Source organism: Protopterus annectens, chromosome 1.part2 (genome assembly GCF_019279795.1).
Source record: "Protopterus annectens isolate FY-2018-M chromosome 1.part2, PAN1.0, whole genome shotgun sequence".
In the NCBI taxonomy this organism is placed as follows: domain Eukaryota; kingdom Metazoa; phylum Chordata; order Ceratodontiformes; family Protopteridae; genus Protopterus; species Protopterus annectens.
Genome location: NC_056727.1, coordinates 1,194,275,342 through 1,194,292,643, shown reverse-complemented (window position 1 = coordinate 1,194,292,643; position 17,302 = coordinate 1,194,275,342). Strand labels below are relative to the sequence as shown.

The window sequence follows — 17,302 nt, the reverse complement described above, 5'->3', positions numbered from 1 at the left end:
GCCCATAAGGGGCCATCCTCAGACCCTGCAAGGGCAAAAACAAGTAAACAGACACTCGCACAAAAAATGTCGCCATAATCTCGTCTACAATATACAGGCATCCAAGTGTGTTTTCAAGCAGTGTACACTTGGTCATGCAACAAAAACATGGAACCCTGGTTATTCTGTAAAGCCTCCACTTTTTTAAGCCTTTCCCATGCTAGACAAACTGTCAGGAAGACAAAAATGAGAGAGCGGTTCATTGGACCTCTTAGGTCATTAAACAGCCTTCTTTGCAGTGGGGAAAAAACTAATTCTCTCCATAAAAAAATGTTTAGATTCATAGTTTTATATTAACAGGTGTGTGAAAGCAGAGGAAACTGTGAGAGGAAGTGAGTGTGATCTTGTGTGACTGAATGCGTGTATGAAAGCAGAAACATTTCTGTATGTGAGGAGAGGAAGCAAGAGCGATCGTGTGACTGCGTCTGTGAAAGCAGAAGTGACTCTCAGAGCGATCTTGTGTGACTGAATGCGTGTATGAAAGCAGGTGGGTGTGTGTGTGAGGAAGCGAGAGGGATCTTGTGTGAATGCGTGTATGAAAGTAGAGATGATTCTGTGTGTATGTGAGAGAGGAAGCGAGTGATATTGTATGACTGTGTATGAAAGCAGAGGTGACTGTGTGAGAGAGGAAGCAGGCGTGATCTGGAGTGACTCAATGCGTGTATGAAAGCAGAGTCAACTGTGAGAGAGCAAGCGAGAGTGGTCTTGTGTGACTGAATGCGTGTATGAAAGTGGAGGCGAATGTATGTGAGAGAGACAGAAGAAGCTAGAGGAATCTTGTGTGATTTGAATGCATGTATGAAAGCAGAGGCGAGACTGAGAAAGGAAGTGAGAGTGATATTGACTGTGTGTGAAAGCAGAGTCGACTATGTGTGAGTAAGTGGGAGAGATCTTGTGTGACTGAATGCGTGTATGAAAGCAGAGGAAACTGTCAGAGAAAGGGGTGATCTTGTGTGACTGCATGTATGAAAGCAGAAGTGACTGAGAGGAAGCAGGAGTGATCTGGTGTGATTCAATGCGTCTATGAAAGTCAACTGTGTGTGTCAGAGCAAGCGAGAGTGGTCTTGTGTGAAGGCAGAGGCGAGTGTGTGTGAGGAAGCGTGAAGGATCTTGTGACTGTATGAAAGCAGTGGCAACTCTGTGTGTTTGAGAGAGGAAGTAAGAGGACTCTTGTGACTGAATGCATGTATGAAAGCAGAGGCGACTTGTGTGCGAGAGGAAGCGTGAGTGATGTTTGAATAAGTGCATGAATGCAGAGGAGACTGTGTGAGGGAGCGAGAGGGATCTTGTGCGACTGAGTGTATGAAAGCAGAGTCTACTGTATCTGAGAGAACAAGTGAGAGTGATGTGTGACTGAATCTGTGTATGACAGCAGAGGCGACTGTGTGTGAGGAAGTGAAAGGGATCTTGTGTGACAGTGTATGTGTGAAAGCAGAGGCGACTGTGAGAGAGAGGAAGCAAGAGGGATCTTGTGTGACTCAATGCGTGTATGACAGCAGAGACGACTGCTTTCATGCATGTATTCAATTAAACTATCACTCTTGCTTCCTTTCTCGCACACACTGAGGTGTGTGTGTGTGTGTGATTAAGCCAGAGGGATCTTGTGTGACTGAATGTGTGTATCAAAGCAGAGGCGAGTGTGTGTCTGTGTGAGGAGGCGAGAGTCTTGTGTGACTGAATGCGTGTATGAAAGCAGAGGCGACTGTGTGTGAGAGAGAGGAAGCGAGAGGGATCTTGTGTAACTGAGTGCATATATTAAGGCAGAGGCGACGTGTGTGAAAGGAAGCAAGAGTGGTCTTGTGTGGGTGAATGTGTGAGGAAGCGAGTGTGATGTGTGACTGAATGCGTGTATGAAAGCAGAGGTGAGTGTGATCTTGTATGACTGCGTGTATGAAAGCAGAGGAGACTTGTGTGTCTGAGAGAGGAAGCAAGAGGCATCTTTTGTGACTGATGTATGAAAGCAGAGGCGTGTGTGTGAGAGGAAGTGAGAGTGATCTTGTGTGACTGCGTGTATGCCAGTAGAGACAACTGTGTATGTGTGTAAGTGAGTGATATTTTACTGAATACGTGCATGAAAGCAGAGGTGACTGTGTCAGAGAGGAAGTGAGAGCCCTCTTGTGTGAATGTGTGCATGAAAGCAGAGGCAACTGTGTGAGGAAGCAAGTGATGTTGTATGACTGAAAACGTGTATGAAAGTGGTGATTACTGCGTGTGAGAGAGGAAGCAAGAGGGATCTTGTGTGACTGAAAGCAGAGGCAACTGTGTGTGAGAGGGGGAATTGGTGATCTTTTGTGACTGAATGTGTATGAAAGTAGAGGTGTGTGAGAGAGGACGAGAGTGTCCTTATGTGACTGCATGTAGGAAGTCTGAGGCGACTGTGTCTGTGTGAGAGAGGAAGTGAGCCGGATCTTTTGTGACTGAATTCGTTTATAAAAGAGGCGTGTGTGTGTGTCTGTGTGAGGAAGCGAGAGGGATCTTGTGTGACTGCGTGTATGAAAGCAGAGATGTCTGTGTCTGTGAGGATGCAAAAGGGATCTTGTGTGACTGAATGCGTGTATGAAAACAGAGGCGAATGTGAGAGGAAGTGAGAGATCTTGTTGGACTGCGTGTATGAAATCAGGTGTGTGTCTATATATCTATCTATCTTGTCTATCTCTCTTTATATATACACACAAACATACATAAACACACATATAGATACACATATATATGTACATACATTTTTTATATATATATATATATATATATATATATATATATAAAATGTGTGTAATATGTGTGTGTGTGTATATATACACACACACACACGTGTTTGTATGTGTATATACATACACACATATATGTACACATATATTAGACACTATATATATATATATATATATATAAAATGTCTAATATGTGTGTGTGTGTGTAATATACATACATACATACATATATATATATATATATAATACACACATAGATGAGGTGTGTGTGTATATGTATATATATATAATTACACACATAGATGAGGTGTGTGTATGTATGTGTGTGTGTGTGTGTGTATGTATGTATATATATATATATATATATATAATTATCTAAATGTTTATATGTATATATATATATATACATATATAGACACACACATAGATGAGATAGATATATATATATATATATATATATATATATATATATATATATATATATATATATATGTATGTATACTGCTTAAAAACCTCCGCTTTGGCCAGCTAAGGACTTGCTGTATTCAACTGGACATAAAAGAGAATTTAAGTACCTTTTATCTGCTCTTTTTTTTTTCGAAAAAATACAGTATTTAAATTGATTTTAACTGTGTGGAAGAAGTATTAACTGAACTAGAAGTTTTGACTCTGCTCTTCAGTTAGACCCACCCACCCTCCCTGTTTTTGTTTTGGTGTTAATCTTAGTGGCCTTGCAACTGGCATTCCCTCTTGTAAATTTGTGTTTAACTCCTCCTGGGCCCATCTCATTTGCTCACTCAACTGAGTGCAGTGAGATCATATTCTGATTTCAGGCACTCCTACTGTGTACAAAGAGAGCATCTGGGAAACTGGGGGAAAAAAAAAATTTAAGCTCGTTTCCTGCCTTTCCTGTTAAGTGGTATAGACTATTTGTAGGCTTCTGAGCCCCCAAGCCCTTCTGTGTTGGAGGGAAGCCTTCTAGCTTAGTTTTTTTTTCTTATAACTAGCCAGTTTTCTAGTTTCAGCACTCAAATATGTTTCTTTGATCTCAGCACTTATTCAGAAAAAAAATCATCTGCTTTTACTGTACTTGTGTTTCTACCTACTTTTTTAACTTTTGCATCATCTTAAAAGTACTCAATTGTGTTTATTACTGCTTGGTGTAACTCATTCTAAGCCTTTTGGTTTAAACACTTGGGCTTTGGACCAGTTGTTTTGCACTGAGAGGGTTTGTGGTCTGCACTGTAGTGGCAGAACAGGTAGCTTATATCCTTCTAGGTTGGGAACTGCTGATTGAGGGCTCGTGTCTGTTATTCTAAAAGTTTATTAATTCTGGTTTATGCACTTGGGCTTTCAGGCCAGTTATTTTACATTAAGAGGGTTCGTGGTCTGCACTCTTGTGGGAGGAGAGGCTGGACTCTGCCCTTCTGAGCTGGGAATTTCTGGTTAAAGGCTTATAGTGCATGCATATCTGAACTGCTTCTTACTGAAGTTGGTGCGCCTTGTTTGCTGTGGCATAGACTGGATTCGGGCCTGCTGGATCTAGCTTTGTTTGTGTAATTTGAGCACTAATCCAGGCATTCTCTAAAGTATTCAATTGTATTTATTACTGCTTGGTAGTAACTTGATTAAAGTGTAGCTATCATTCTAAGTCTTTTGGAATAAGCACTTGGGCTTCAGACCAGTTGTTATACATTAGGAAGGTTTGTGGCATGCACTGTGGTGGCAGGACAGGTAGCTTTCATCCTAAGTTGGGAACTGCTGATTGAGAGCCCAGTGTCTGTTGTTCTTAGTGTATTAGTTCTGGTTTAAGCACTTGGGCTTCAGGCCAGTTATTTTACATTAAGAAGGTTTGTGGTCTGCACTCTTGTAGGAGAAGAGGCTGGACTCGGCACTTCTGAGCTGGGAATTTCTGGTTAAAGTTTTATAGTGCCTGAATATTTGAACTGTATCTTACTGAAATTGGTACACCTTGTTTGCTGTAGCATAGATTAGATCCAGGCCTGCTGAATCTAGCTTTGTTTATATGCTTGTTGTTTCCCTGGAATGCTAATTCCACCTAATACGCGGCTTTTCAGCACTTCTGTGGATCACTAGTGATATCTGCATTGCTTACTGTACTTATTTCCTTGTTTCACTTGAAAGAAAGTTACTGTTTGTCGTTTTTGCATTTGTTACCTGTAACACATTGCACTTAAGTCACCTGGCACTTGCTCACTAAAGCAAAGTCTGCACTAAAAATTAAAACCACTACACCCTCACTCCCCACTGGCCCTGGTTTTCAATTTAAGAAATTCCCAATATTATTCTAGCATGTCCAAAGGTGAGTTGTCAATGTCCTTTCCGGTCCAGCTGGTGAATCTGGGAATCTTGAGGCAATGTTGCAACTGCCTCATGTACACAGACAACCCTCTCCTCCTCCCAACAAATTCCAACACATGTGAGAGATACAACCATATAGCCAAACTGAAGGCTAAGCTCTCTCAACTCAGTACTGGCATAACCAGTCAGGAGGAGAAGGAAACCACACTCACTACAATTCCAGTCTCGCCTAGACCTACCACGACAGCAAACCAAACCGCATAATCACACAAAAACATACTCGGAGGCTCTAAATAAAGATCTGCCGAAGCAGCAGAGACCTCCAAAGCAGACACCCAAGCAGCTACCAAAACAAAACACGTGCAACACATCTCACAAAGCCAGTGTGCCGAACAGTCACAGCCCTTAAGACTAAACAACACACCTGATACACTTGTAATAGGTGACTCTATCGTCAGGCACACTGACGTCCCGCTCACCAGGCTGAATAAGGAAAGGGTCACGGTGAGCAGCCTGTCGGGCGCTAGGATCCGCCACATAACACAAGCACTCGGGTCACTCCAAGGCAAGTACAAATGACTGTCATTGTCCATGCTGGTGTGAATGACCTGAGACGTACCTCCCTGGACTACATGAAAAGAGACGTAAAGGAGCTCTCTGAGCATATAGCCCAGGCCGGTATGACCCTGACCTTGAGTAGCATCTTACCCTCACCAAGAATGGTGCCACAATATGAAGACAAGATGATCAATTTCAACAATTGGCTTAAGTACTGGTGTCATTCAAAGGGGATCCAATGCCTGTCAGCTTGGGATGATATGCTCGACAAGCCACGATGCTTCGCTAGGGACGGCTTGCACCTGTCACCCCTGGGCTTTCGGATATTGGCAAAGGCTCTTGCTACCCACATAGTGCCTTTTTTAGGCAAGGCTCAAAAGACAAACTCACCTCCATAGGTATCGCAAGGGATCTGACCCGACACTTGCAGCAGCTGGAGAGGCCACAAAAGTTCCTAACCAAAAGGATAAAGGGTCTCAAAAATCTGTCTTATGCTGCCCGACTGAAAGAACTCCAGTTATATTCAGTTGCTTACCGCTTGCTCAGAGGTGACCTATGCCTGTCATACAAGGCCATGTCAAACCCAGATTTGATGAACATGCTTCATCTCAAAAAATCTAGATCCCTCAGAGCCACAAGGGCGGGAGACTTAAACCTCGACACGGTTATTAATAGGACGTGCTGGAGGGATAGATTCATCACCCAAAGACTCCCTATGCTGTGGAACAAAATCCCGGTTTATGTGAGGCAGAGCACCTCGCTGGCCTTGTTCAAGAGGAATCTTGACCAATGGATGGGAGATCGCAGATACACCCCAGGGGTTAACTCAGTGTCACTGCTCGACAGAGGCACAGCAAAATAATGGGCATAGTTTCTCCAAACTAAAGGGGTGGCGTAAGCCACAAAACTATGGGCTAGGCTTATAAATGCCCTCGGGCAGATAGCCTAGTATGAACCTATGAGTAATGCTACTCAACGCCAGAAGTCTAAACCTCAAGATGCACGCACTCAAAACTCTCCTTAGCATGGAGAACATAGATATCTGTGCAGTAACAGAAACCTGGTTCAGGGCTCCCAAGAGCACCCCAGCACTACCAGGTTATACATCATACCATGCTTTTCGGCCCCAAAACTTGGACCGAACCACAAAAGGAGGGGGAGTATTGATATTCATCAAAGATGCCCACACCTCCAGGTTGGTGGCAAAGCACGAAGCATCAGAGACTATCCATGTGCAACTAACAGTGGGTAAAACTGCCTTCCAGTTTATAGCCTGCTACAGACCACCCTCCCAAACCCAGGAACCCCACTCGGCCTTCCTGAGAACACTGGAAAATATGAAGGTCTCTCCAAACACCATTATATTGGGCGACTTCAACTGCCCAAACACAGACTGGGAGCATGACTCTAGCTCCAACACCCTAGCCCAAAGGTTACTAGAATTTATAAACTCAAATGCTATGGAACAACTTGTTACTCCCACAAGAGGGGAAAACATACTGGACCTGATCATCACCAACATGGGGACTCTATGCTCCAGACCAGAAGTGTATCCCTCATTGGTAAGATCAGACCATAAACTAATCTCACTGGATATTCACATCCCGATCCCACCCCCTGCCCAGAAAACCACAGTGAAAAACTTCTCCAAAGCAAATTTCACACTCCTCAAAACTGAGGTGGAATCCTTCAAAGCCCCCGGGCCTGTGGAAAATACGGCCCAGACCGAAGAATCCTTTATAAACGCATTCTATGAACACCTTCAGGAATGCATGGATCATGCGATCCCAAATAAAACCAAGACCCAATCCTCCAAAGGCAGACGTCCTGTCTGGTGGACCCCAGCCATAAACAAACTATACAATAGAAGGAGGAAGCTACTAAATGATAGAGCAAAATCCCAAAAAGGGAAGGCATCCCTGATCAGCATTAGCAAAAAACTACGGGCGCACACAAAATTGTCTAAGGCCAGCTTTGAGAGAGAAATTGCACAGGACACCAAGGATAATCACAAGGCTTTCTTTAGTTATGTTAGGAACCTGGGTGGTAATTCCCAGATATCCTCAGAACTGGCCCAAAATGACAAAAAATACACCGAACCCACAGACATTGGCAACATCCTAGCTGACAGGTTCAGCGCAAACTCCCCCTCCCCAGCTGACAGGTTCAGTGCAAACCAACCCCCCCCCCCACCAAAAGGGCAAATATCTATCCCAGCAGAGTGCTTCCCCCCCTGACATCTCAGATGCTCAGGTAAGAGCCGCCCTCTCCAAAGCAAAAAAACACAGCATCAATGGGACCAGACGGTGTCCCGGGCTGCATCCTACATGAACTCCAAGAAGAGCTAAACCCAAACATAAAACTACTTTTCAGTCTCAGCCTTACTACAGGTTATGTGCCCAAAGAGTGGCATACAGCAACAGTGGTCCCTCTCCATAAAGGTGGTGCCTCAACGGATCCTGGAAACTATCGCCCCATAAGCCTGACTAGCTTGGTCTGCAAAGCTATGGAAAGGATCATCATGGACCTCATAAATAAAGATATTGGGGACCTACAAACACTGGCTCCTACCCAGTTCGGCTTTAAGGGCAGATCCTGCCTCATAAACCTGGTTGATTTCTTTGAAACAGTCACCAAGGCCATTGACGAGGGGAAGGTGGTCCACACAGCCTACCTGGACCTCGCAAAAGCCTTCAATACAATACCCCACTCGGGCATTATAGATAAGCTCACCAGCTTAAATATAAACCCCTATGTCACTCGATGGATTGCAAATTGGCTCAAGGACAGAACCCACATGGCTAGAATTGCTGGAGCCATGTCAGACTCCAAACCAGTTACAAGTGGTGTCCCACAAGGCTCAGTCCTGGGACCTCTCTTGTTCGGTATATATTTCTCGGAGGTACAGGTCAACACGGAAGGACTGTGGCTGACCAAGTTTGCAGATGACTGCAAACTGGGTGCCATAATCGACTCTCCAGCCGACACAAGCATCCTCCAAAAGGGCCTCATAGAAACAGACAACTGGTGCCAGAGCCATGGCCTCAAGCTAAATGCCAAAAAGTGTATAGTCATCCCCCTTTGGCAAAAACAAAGTGCCCACAAATTACCACATAGGTGATAATCCATTAAGTACAGAAGAAGTAATTGGGGACCTGGGGACCCAAGTTGACAGCAATCTCTCATTTGACAACCACGTGGCCAAAGTGGTTAGAAAAACATTTTATATAGCCCACCTAATCCAAAAAATTTTTGGGGGGGTCATTTTCCCCCCCAAAGGGGGTTTTTTAAAAAAAAAAGGAAAGGGAAAACCAAAAAAAAAAAAAGGGCCAAAAAAAATAGTTGGGGGGGGAAAAAAAAAAAAAAAAAAAAAAGGGGAAAACCCGAAAAAAAGGAAAAAAAAAAAAAACCCCCCAAAAAAAACCAAACCCCAAAAAAAAACCCCCCCGGGGGGGCATTAAAAAAAAAAAACCCGGGCCCCCCCCAAAAAAAGAAAAAAAAAACCCCCCCTGGGGGGGGGGGGGAAAAAAAAAAAAACCCCCCCAAAAAAAAAAAAACCCCAAAAAAAAATTTTAAAAAAAAAAAAAAAAAAATTTTTTTTTAAAAAAGGGGGAAAAAAAAAAAGGGGTTTTTTGGGAAATTTTTAAAAAAAAAAAAAAGGGGAAAAAAAAAAATTTTTTTTTAAAAACAAATTTTTTTTTTTAAAAAAAAAAAAAAAAAAAAAAAATTTTTTTTGTTTTTTTATTGGGGTTTTTTTTAAAAATTTTTTTTTTTTTTTTTGGGGGGGGGGGTTTTTTTTAAAAAATTTTTTTTTTTTTTTTTGTTTTTTGTTTTTTTAATTTTTTTTTAAAAATTTTTTTGAGAATTTTTTTTTTGTGTTTTTTTTTTTTTTTTTGGGTTTTTTTTTTTATTTTTTTTTTTAGGGGGTTTTTTTTTTTTTTAAATTTTGTGGATATTAATTTTTTTTTTTTTTTTTGTTTTAAAATTTTTTTTTGTTTTTTTTTGGTTTTTTTTTTTTTTTTTTTTTTTTTTTTTTTTTGTTTTTTTGGGGGTTTTTTTTTGGGGTTTTTTTTTTTTTGTTTTTTTTTTTTTTTTTTTTGGGTTTTTTTTTATAAAGTTGTTTTTTTTTTTTTGGGTTTTTTTTAATTTTTTTTTTGTTAAAAAAGGGGGGTTTTTTGGGTTTTTTTTTGGGGGTGTTTTAAATTTTTTTTTTTTTTTTAAAAATTTTTTTTTTTTTTGGGTTTTTTTGGGGTTTTTTTTTTTTAAAGGGGGGTTTTTTTTTTTTTTTTTTTTAAAAAATTTTGGGGTTTTTTTTTGTTTTTTTTAAAAAAAAAATGGGTTTTTGGTTTTTTTTTTTAATTTTTTTTTTGTTTTTTTTTTTTTTATTGTGTGGGGGGGGGGTTTTTTTTTTTTTTTTTAAAATTTGGGTTTTTTTTATTTGGTTTGGGGTTGTTTTTTTTTTTTTTTTTTTTTTTTTTTGTTTGGGGGGTTTTTTTTTTTATTTTTTTTATTTTTTTGTGGTTTTTGTTTTTTTTTTTGAAAATTTTTTGTTTTTTTTTTTTTTTAAATTTTAAATTTTGGGGGTTTTTTTTTTGGGGTTTTTTTTAAAAAATGTTTATAATTTGTTTTTTTAAAATTTTTTGGGTTTTTTTTTTTTTGTTTATTTTGTTTTTTTTATAAATTTTTTTTTTCTTAATTTTTTTAAAAAAATTTTTTTAAAAATTTTGGGAAAAAAAAAAATAATTTTTTTTTAAATTTTTTTTTAAAAAAATAAAGGGGTTTTTTTTAAAAAAAATTTTTTTTTTTTTTTTTTTTTGGGGGGGGGTTTTTTTTTTTCAAAAATTTTTTTTAATAAAAAAAAAAAATTTTTTTTTTAAAAAAAAATATAAAAAAATTTTTTTTGTTTTTTTTTTTAAAAATTTAAATTTTTTTTTTTTTTTCATAGGGGGAAAGAAAAATTTTTTTTTTTTTTTAAAAAAAAAATTTTTTTTTTTATATTTTTTTTTCATAAATTTTTGGGGGTTTTTTTTTTTTTGGGGGGGGGGGGGGTTTTTTTTTAAAAAAACAAAAATAGGTTTGGGGGGGGGGCCTTTTTTTTTAAAAAAAAAAATTTTTTTTTTTTTTGGGGGGCCAAGGGGGGGGTTTTTTTTTTTAAAAAATTTTTTTTTTTTTTTTTTTGGGTTTTTTTTAAGGGGTTTTTGGGGGGGGGGGTTTTTTTTTTGTTTGGGTTTTTTTAAAATTTTTTTTTGGGGGGGGTGTTTTTTGGGGTTTGGGGGTTGTTTTTTGTTTTTGGGGGAAAAAAATTTTTTTTTTCTTTTTTTGGGGGGGAAAAAATTTTTTTTTAAAAAAATTTTTTTTAAAATTTTGGGGGGGGCCAAAATTTTGGGGTTTTTTTGTTTTTGGGTTTATTTTGTTTTTTTTTTGGGGTGTTTTTTGTTTTTAAAAGTTTTTTTGGGTTTTTTGCTTTTTTTTGGGAAAAGGGGGGTTTTTTTTTTTTTTTTGGAAAAATTTTTTTTTTTTTTTTCTTTTGGGGGGGTTTTTTTTTTTGGGGGGGGAAAAAAAAATTTTTTTTTTTTTTTTTTGGGGGGGGAAAATTTTTTTTAAGAAGGGGGGGGTTTGGGGGGTTTTGAAAAAAATTTTTTTTTTTTTTTTTTTTTTTTTTGTTTTGGGGACTTTTGGGGCGGTTTTAAATTTTTTTTTTTCCAAAATTTTTTTGGGGGGAAAAAAAGGGTTTTGGCCCCCCTTTTGGGTTTTGGGGGGGGGAAAATTGGGGGTTTAAATTTTTTTTTTTTTTTGGGGGGGGAAAAATTTTTTTTTTGGGGGGGGAAAAGGGTTTTTTTTAAAAAGGGGTTTGGGGGTTTTTCCCCTTTTTTGGTTTGGGGGTTTTTTTTTGGGGGGTTTTAAAAAATTTTTTTGGGGGTTTTTTTGGGGGGGGGAAAAGGGGGGGGTTTTTTTTTTCCCAAAGTGATGGACCTTAGGGTTAGGGTTTGGGTTAAGGTTGTAGATAGTTGTGTATGTGAGGTTTAGTGTGGGTTTGTAAGAATTTTGCTGTGTCGGGCATGTGAGGTTTCGTGTTTGTGAATTGTCGGTTATGTGGTGTTGATTTCGTTGTCAGTGTTGTGGTGTATGTGTGTCTGTCTTGCTTCCCATTAGGGGGGGCACCTGACATCTGGGGCAATAAAAACTGATGTAATGGTGTTGGCTGCATGCTTTTAATCCCCTGAATACCTGACTTCACGGAAGATGAGACCGTAACCGAAACAGGACCCAAAACTTTGATAATCAAGCCGACTTGAGGGCTACTGCAAGCAGATAACCCAGATGTGATGACTGCAACAGTAAAATACATTCTAGCATCTACATTTATGTTGTGTACACAACTGTACTTTTTGAGGGGTGTCCAGTTCTTTGCATAGTCATTGTCTCATATTTTTGCCACTTTTTGATGACTCTCTTCACTGTGTTTCATGGTGTATCCAATGCTGTGGAGACTTTTTTGTACTCTTCTCCTGATGCCTTTCAACAATAAGATCCTTTTGGTGCTTTGTAAGCTGCCTGCGAAGCATGGTTTTTGCTGTAGCAGGCAACTGAGTAAATGTCAGGAAAATCGTACTAGGATTTGGGATTAATCAGTCTCTCTACTTGATGGCATGTGTGTACCTAAGAAGACTGAATGCTGTAATTGTATCAAAAGGTGCTTCAGCAAAGTAATAGTTTAAGGGGGTGCAGTTTATGCAACCAGCATATTGTACAAAATATTTTTTCCCCTTCCCCTTGACAGATTTTTTTTTTCTCATTTTAATTGTACAGTTTATAGACCACATTTAAAGGTGAGAAGTTTTGAAATTTGTGATCTAATTTTTTTATTTCACAAAAACCTGGCATTTTAAAAGGAGTGTGTACACTTTTTTTTTTTTTTTTTTTTTTTAATAGCCTAGTATGAACCTATGAACCTATCTGCCCGAGGGCATTTATAAGCCTAGCCCATAGTTTAGTGGCTTACGTCACCCCTTAGTTTGGAGAAACTATGCCCATTACTTAGCTGTGCCTCTGTCGAGCAGTGACACTGAGTTAACCCCTGGGGTGTATCTGCGATGTCCCATCCATTGGTCAAGATTCCTCTTGAACAAGGCCAGCGAGGTGCTCTGCCTCGCATAAACCGGGATTTTGTTCCACAGCATAGGGAGTCTTTGGGTGATGAATCTATCCCTCCAGCATGTCCTATTAATAACAGTGTCGAGGTTTGTCACCCGCCCTTGTGGCTCTGAGGGATCTAGATTTTTTGAGATGAAGCATATTCATCAAATCTGGGTTTGACATGGCCTTGTATGTCAGGCATAGGTCAACTCTGAGCAAGCGGTACGCAACTGAATATAACTGGAGTTCTTTCTGTCGGGCAGCATAAGACAGATTTTTGGGACCCTTTATCCTTTTGATGAGGAACTTTTGTGGCCTCTCCAGCTGCTGCAAGTGTCGGGTCAGATACATTCCGAATGGGGCATTGTACTCGATCATTGGTCTGATGAGTGATGAGTATAGGGAGACTATGACTTCCCTTGATCTAGATGTGAATCCCTTCATGATAAGGTGGGCAATGTAGAAGGTCTTCCTAACTACCTTAGCAATATGAGTGTCGAATGAAAGGCTACTGTCAACCTGGGTTCCCAGGTCCCTAATAACTTCTGTGTTCAGGGGATTGCCACCTATATGGTAGCTAGGGGTAACCTTATTTTTCCCGAAGGGTATGACTTTTGCATTTCTTGGCATTTAACTTGAGGCCATGGCTCTGGCACCAGTTATCCGTTTCTGTGAGACCCTTCTGAAGGATATCTGTGTCGGATGTGTTTTCAACTACGGCGCCCAGTTTGCAGTCATCTGCGAACTTTGTCAGCCATAACCCTCCTGTGTTTGCTTGTACTTCAGAAAAGTAGATGCCAAACAAGAGTGGGCCCAGGACTGAGCCCTGTGGGACACCACTTGTGACAGGCTTAGAGTCTGACATGGCGCCAGCAACTCTGACCCTGTGGGTTTTGTCACTCAGCCAGTTTGCAACCCATCTTGTAATGTATGGGTTTACATTTAAGTTGATGAGTTTTTCAATGATACCTGAGTGGGGTATTGTATCGAAAGCCTTCGCCAGGTCTAGGTAGGCTGTATGGACTGCCTTTCCCTCGTCAATGGCCTTGGTGACTGTTTCGAAAAAGTCAACCAAGTTTAAAAGGCATGATCTGCCTTTGACAAAGCCAAACTGGGTTGGATCCAAAGTCTGCAAATTCCCTATGTCTTTATTTGAGATCCATTATGATCCTTTCCATGGCTTTGCAGATCAGGCTTGTCAAGCTAATGGGACGGTAATTTCCAGGGTCGGTGGAGGCACCGCCTTTGTGAAGTGGGACCGCAGTCGCTGTGCGCCACTCCCTGGGTACGTATCCGGAGGTGAGACTAAGATTAAACAGCTGTCCTAACTGTGGGTTTAATTCCTCGTTGAGTTCATGGAGCACACAGCCGGGGACACCATCAGGTCCCATGGATGCTGTGTTCTTTGCCTTGGAGAGAGCAGTTCTCACCTGAGCGCTAGAGATGGTTGGGGGGCTACAATCATTTGGTATAGATTTGCTATAGATATCCACTGTATGTTTTTGTATAGTTTGCATAAATTATTGCTGCTAGTTTGGCTCGTAAAGCCATGCTTGAAACAAATTTGCATTAGTAGAGGGTGATTATACAGTTTCTTGGTAGTGGCAGACAGTGATGTCGAGTTTATAAATCAGTAATGAATGTCCTAGCTTATTAAGGTCATCAGCATTTCATCACCCTTCTCTCCGCATTTAAAAAGCGGCATTGAAAGTTTGTTATTGAACAGTCATACTCCCTATTAAATGGACATGTACTGATGTCTGTTTTTATGGGCCTAGTAAAGCTGTGGTGGTACAGCGGTAGCGTTGTTCCCTCACAAGAGGTTCTCCTGTTCGATTCTCGAGTGCCTTCTGTGTAGAGTCTGCATGTCCTCCCCTTGATCGAGTGGCCTCTGAAAGACATGCGTGAATGGGCATGCCTTCGCTGAAGGTTTGCCGTCGGGCTGGCAACTTGGCATCAGAAAAATCTACTGCCAATCATTAGCAGACCGGAGTTTTGCTGTGGCGACTCCTAACCGGGAAAAGCCAATGCACTGGATGAAGTTAAGTCAGCTTTATGATCCGTTTTCACCCACTAGGGCCTTAGCTGCAATTAAAACTGAGTATTTTTGTAGTTACACTGAAGTTGTTTTGAAAATGGGTATTACAAATGTATATTTAGACTTTTTGTTGTACAGATTGTTGTTGGAGGAATTTTATTTTTCTTCTCCATTACACATGTTTGCAGCCTAAGGGAAAATATTTTAGCAGCTAAGTTTGCTGAAACTTGGATAAGTGGATATGATCTTTTATTGAGTATTATACAGAGAAATATTTACAAAGTTAGTGGATAGATGTTCTGCAGTCCTAGGGTATGCTATGTTTGAGGAGTAGTCTTCTTTCGGCTGCTCCCGTTAGGGGTCGGCACAGCGGATCATCAGTGTCCATTTCTTCCTGTCCTCTGCATCCTGCTGTCACATCAACCACCTGCATATCCTCCCTCACCACATCCATAAACCTTATCTTAGGCCTTCTTCTTATCCGGTTACCTGGCAGCTTCATCTTAGCATGTTTTTCCCAATTATACTCTGCATCCCTCCTCAGCACATGTCCAAACGAATGTAATCTTGACTCTCTGGCTTTGTCTCTAAACCTTCCAACCTAGGCTGACCCTCTACTATACTTACTCCTAATCCTGTCCACCCTCGTCACACCCAGTGCAAATCTTAACCTCTTTAACTCACCACACACGAAGCTAAGATTCCATATTGTAGGGACAGCAGCAGCGAAGGCTTAAACCAGTGGATGTGTTGGTTTAGTCATGTAGGCCAGTGACTTAAGATCTTTTAACAGTACATCATGTTTGGGTGTTGATAATGCAGTGCTTTGCCCATGTATTATTTATAAAAGTAATGTGTAGTTAGTGTAAATATAAATGTTATTTTTAAAAAATGTGCTATGCTGCTTAAAGATGTGTTGTAGTTCACACAGATATGTCACTATGCTCTGTTGTTTTGTCTTTCGGCTTTTCCCGGTTAGGGGTCACCACTGCCGGACTTCGGTCTGCTAATGATTGGCAGTAGATTTTTCACAAACACAGAGGTGCCAGCTCAACGTCCAACCTTCAACAAAGGCACGCCCACCCAACCATGGGGAGGACATGCACTCCAGCCGAGAATCGAACGGGAGAATCTCTTGCTGTGAGGCAACAATGCTACCACTGCACCACCTTGGATTCATTGTTTGAATTTGGAGATGGGGTGAAGGGATGATTACGAGCACCTGTGGGCATGTTTTTTAAATAGTGAGTAATTTTGAAATGTATTTTATTGTCTTGTGTCTATGGTCTGAAGAAACCACTAAGATAGTGGTGAAAGCACTATCCATATTAAAACTGGTTGCTCATTTTTACCTTGCGGAGTCATTTTTTGAGAGGGGGAACTGTGCTTTGTTCCACTGTGACTCTCTTACTTTTACTGTTGGGATACTTGGTATTGTGCTACAAAGTGGTCCATTTGTCCATTGGGTAATTTGTGATGTTTTTATTGTTATAACTTAAACCAGAGACTGGGCTCATGTAGCACCCAGCACCATTCCCCAGTCTGGCATCTCTCAGCTGTAAGTAGAAAGACTAACAGCTCTATTTCAGCTGGCTGGCACTCCTATCCTATCCTCAGGATCCAATAGACTACTGCTGCTTGTGTGGAATAAGTTGTATCAAGTGGCTTGCTACAGTTTCAAAAGAAGTGCTTCAGTACTGCAGTCCTGTCAACAAAAACACTATCAAAATTTAATTTTCTGTACAGAAATTTATTTATGGTACTGTACTACCTATTGAAGGCCTTTCCCAATTGTCCCCTAACAGTTTGTGCTCAGGGTGGCTGCCTCCTTCACCCACCCTAGCTACGCTTCTGACTCCAATTGTAGCGGTTATTGGATTTTTGAAGTTATGTATGGTTTCTGATGAGTTTAGCATGTTTGTTTTTCTTTGAGCTGTGGTTTTGCCTCTGTTGTACTGCATGGAGCCTGTAAGTGCTGAGCAATGAGAAGGAAAAGGGGGGGGGTGCATTTTTCCAGCAGTCTCATCTCGTTTAGTTGTAGTGCAGCTACCATACAGTTTGTACGGAATCCTGACAACCATCAAACCTTCCACTACTGGATATAAGGACCCCTCCCCCCCTTTGGGTTTGACCTATCCCCAACTTGGTTTTAATGTGAGCATGTGCATCATCACAATGCCTATGCCCATCTGTGCATGTATATCCAGCAGGCATAGTCTTGCCTCATTCTGACTTGCCTTGCCCTTCAGAAGCTGCATCTCTAGAATGGTAACATGAGATGACCTGCTCCAACTTTCTTTTCCTCCTGGAGGGGCATGCCCATCCTCACTACACTATGTTGAGTTCCTGGGCTTGTAGTCATCTGTGCCACTAACACAGGTTTAGTTGCACACTTTTTATTGCTCTTTTGGAACCACGTGTATAAAGGCATTCAAATTGCATGATGTGCTACACAAACATTATTATGCTGCTTGTAATGGCAGTTATAGTATGTGGGCTGTTT

At 40.5% G+C, this 17,302-nt stretch overlaps 1 protein-coding gene across 1 annotated transcript in view; it reads left to right on the top strand.

Moving 5' to 3' along the window:
• Positions 1-17,302, top strand: part of CTPS1 (CTP synthase 1) — a gene marked incomplete in the record, with an annotated part of 606,469 nt that overhangs the window by 18,810 nt on the left and 570,357 nt on the right.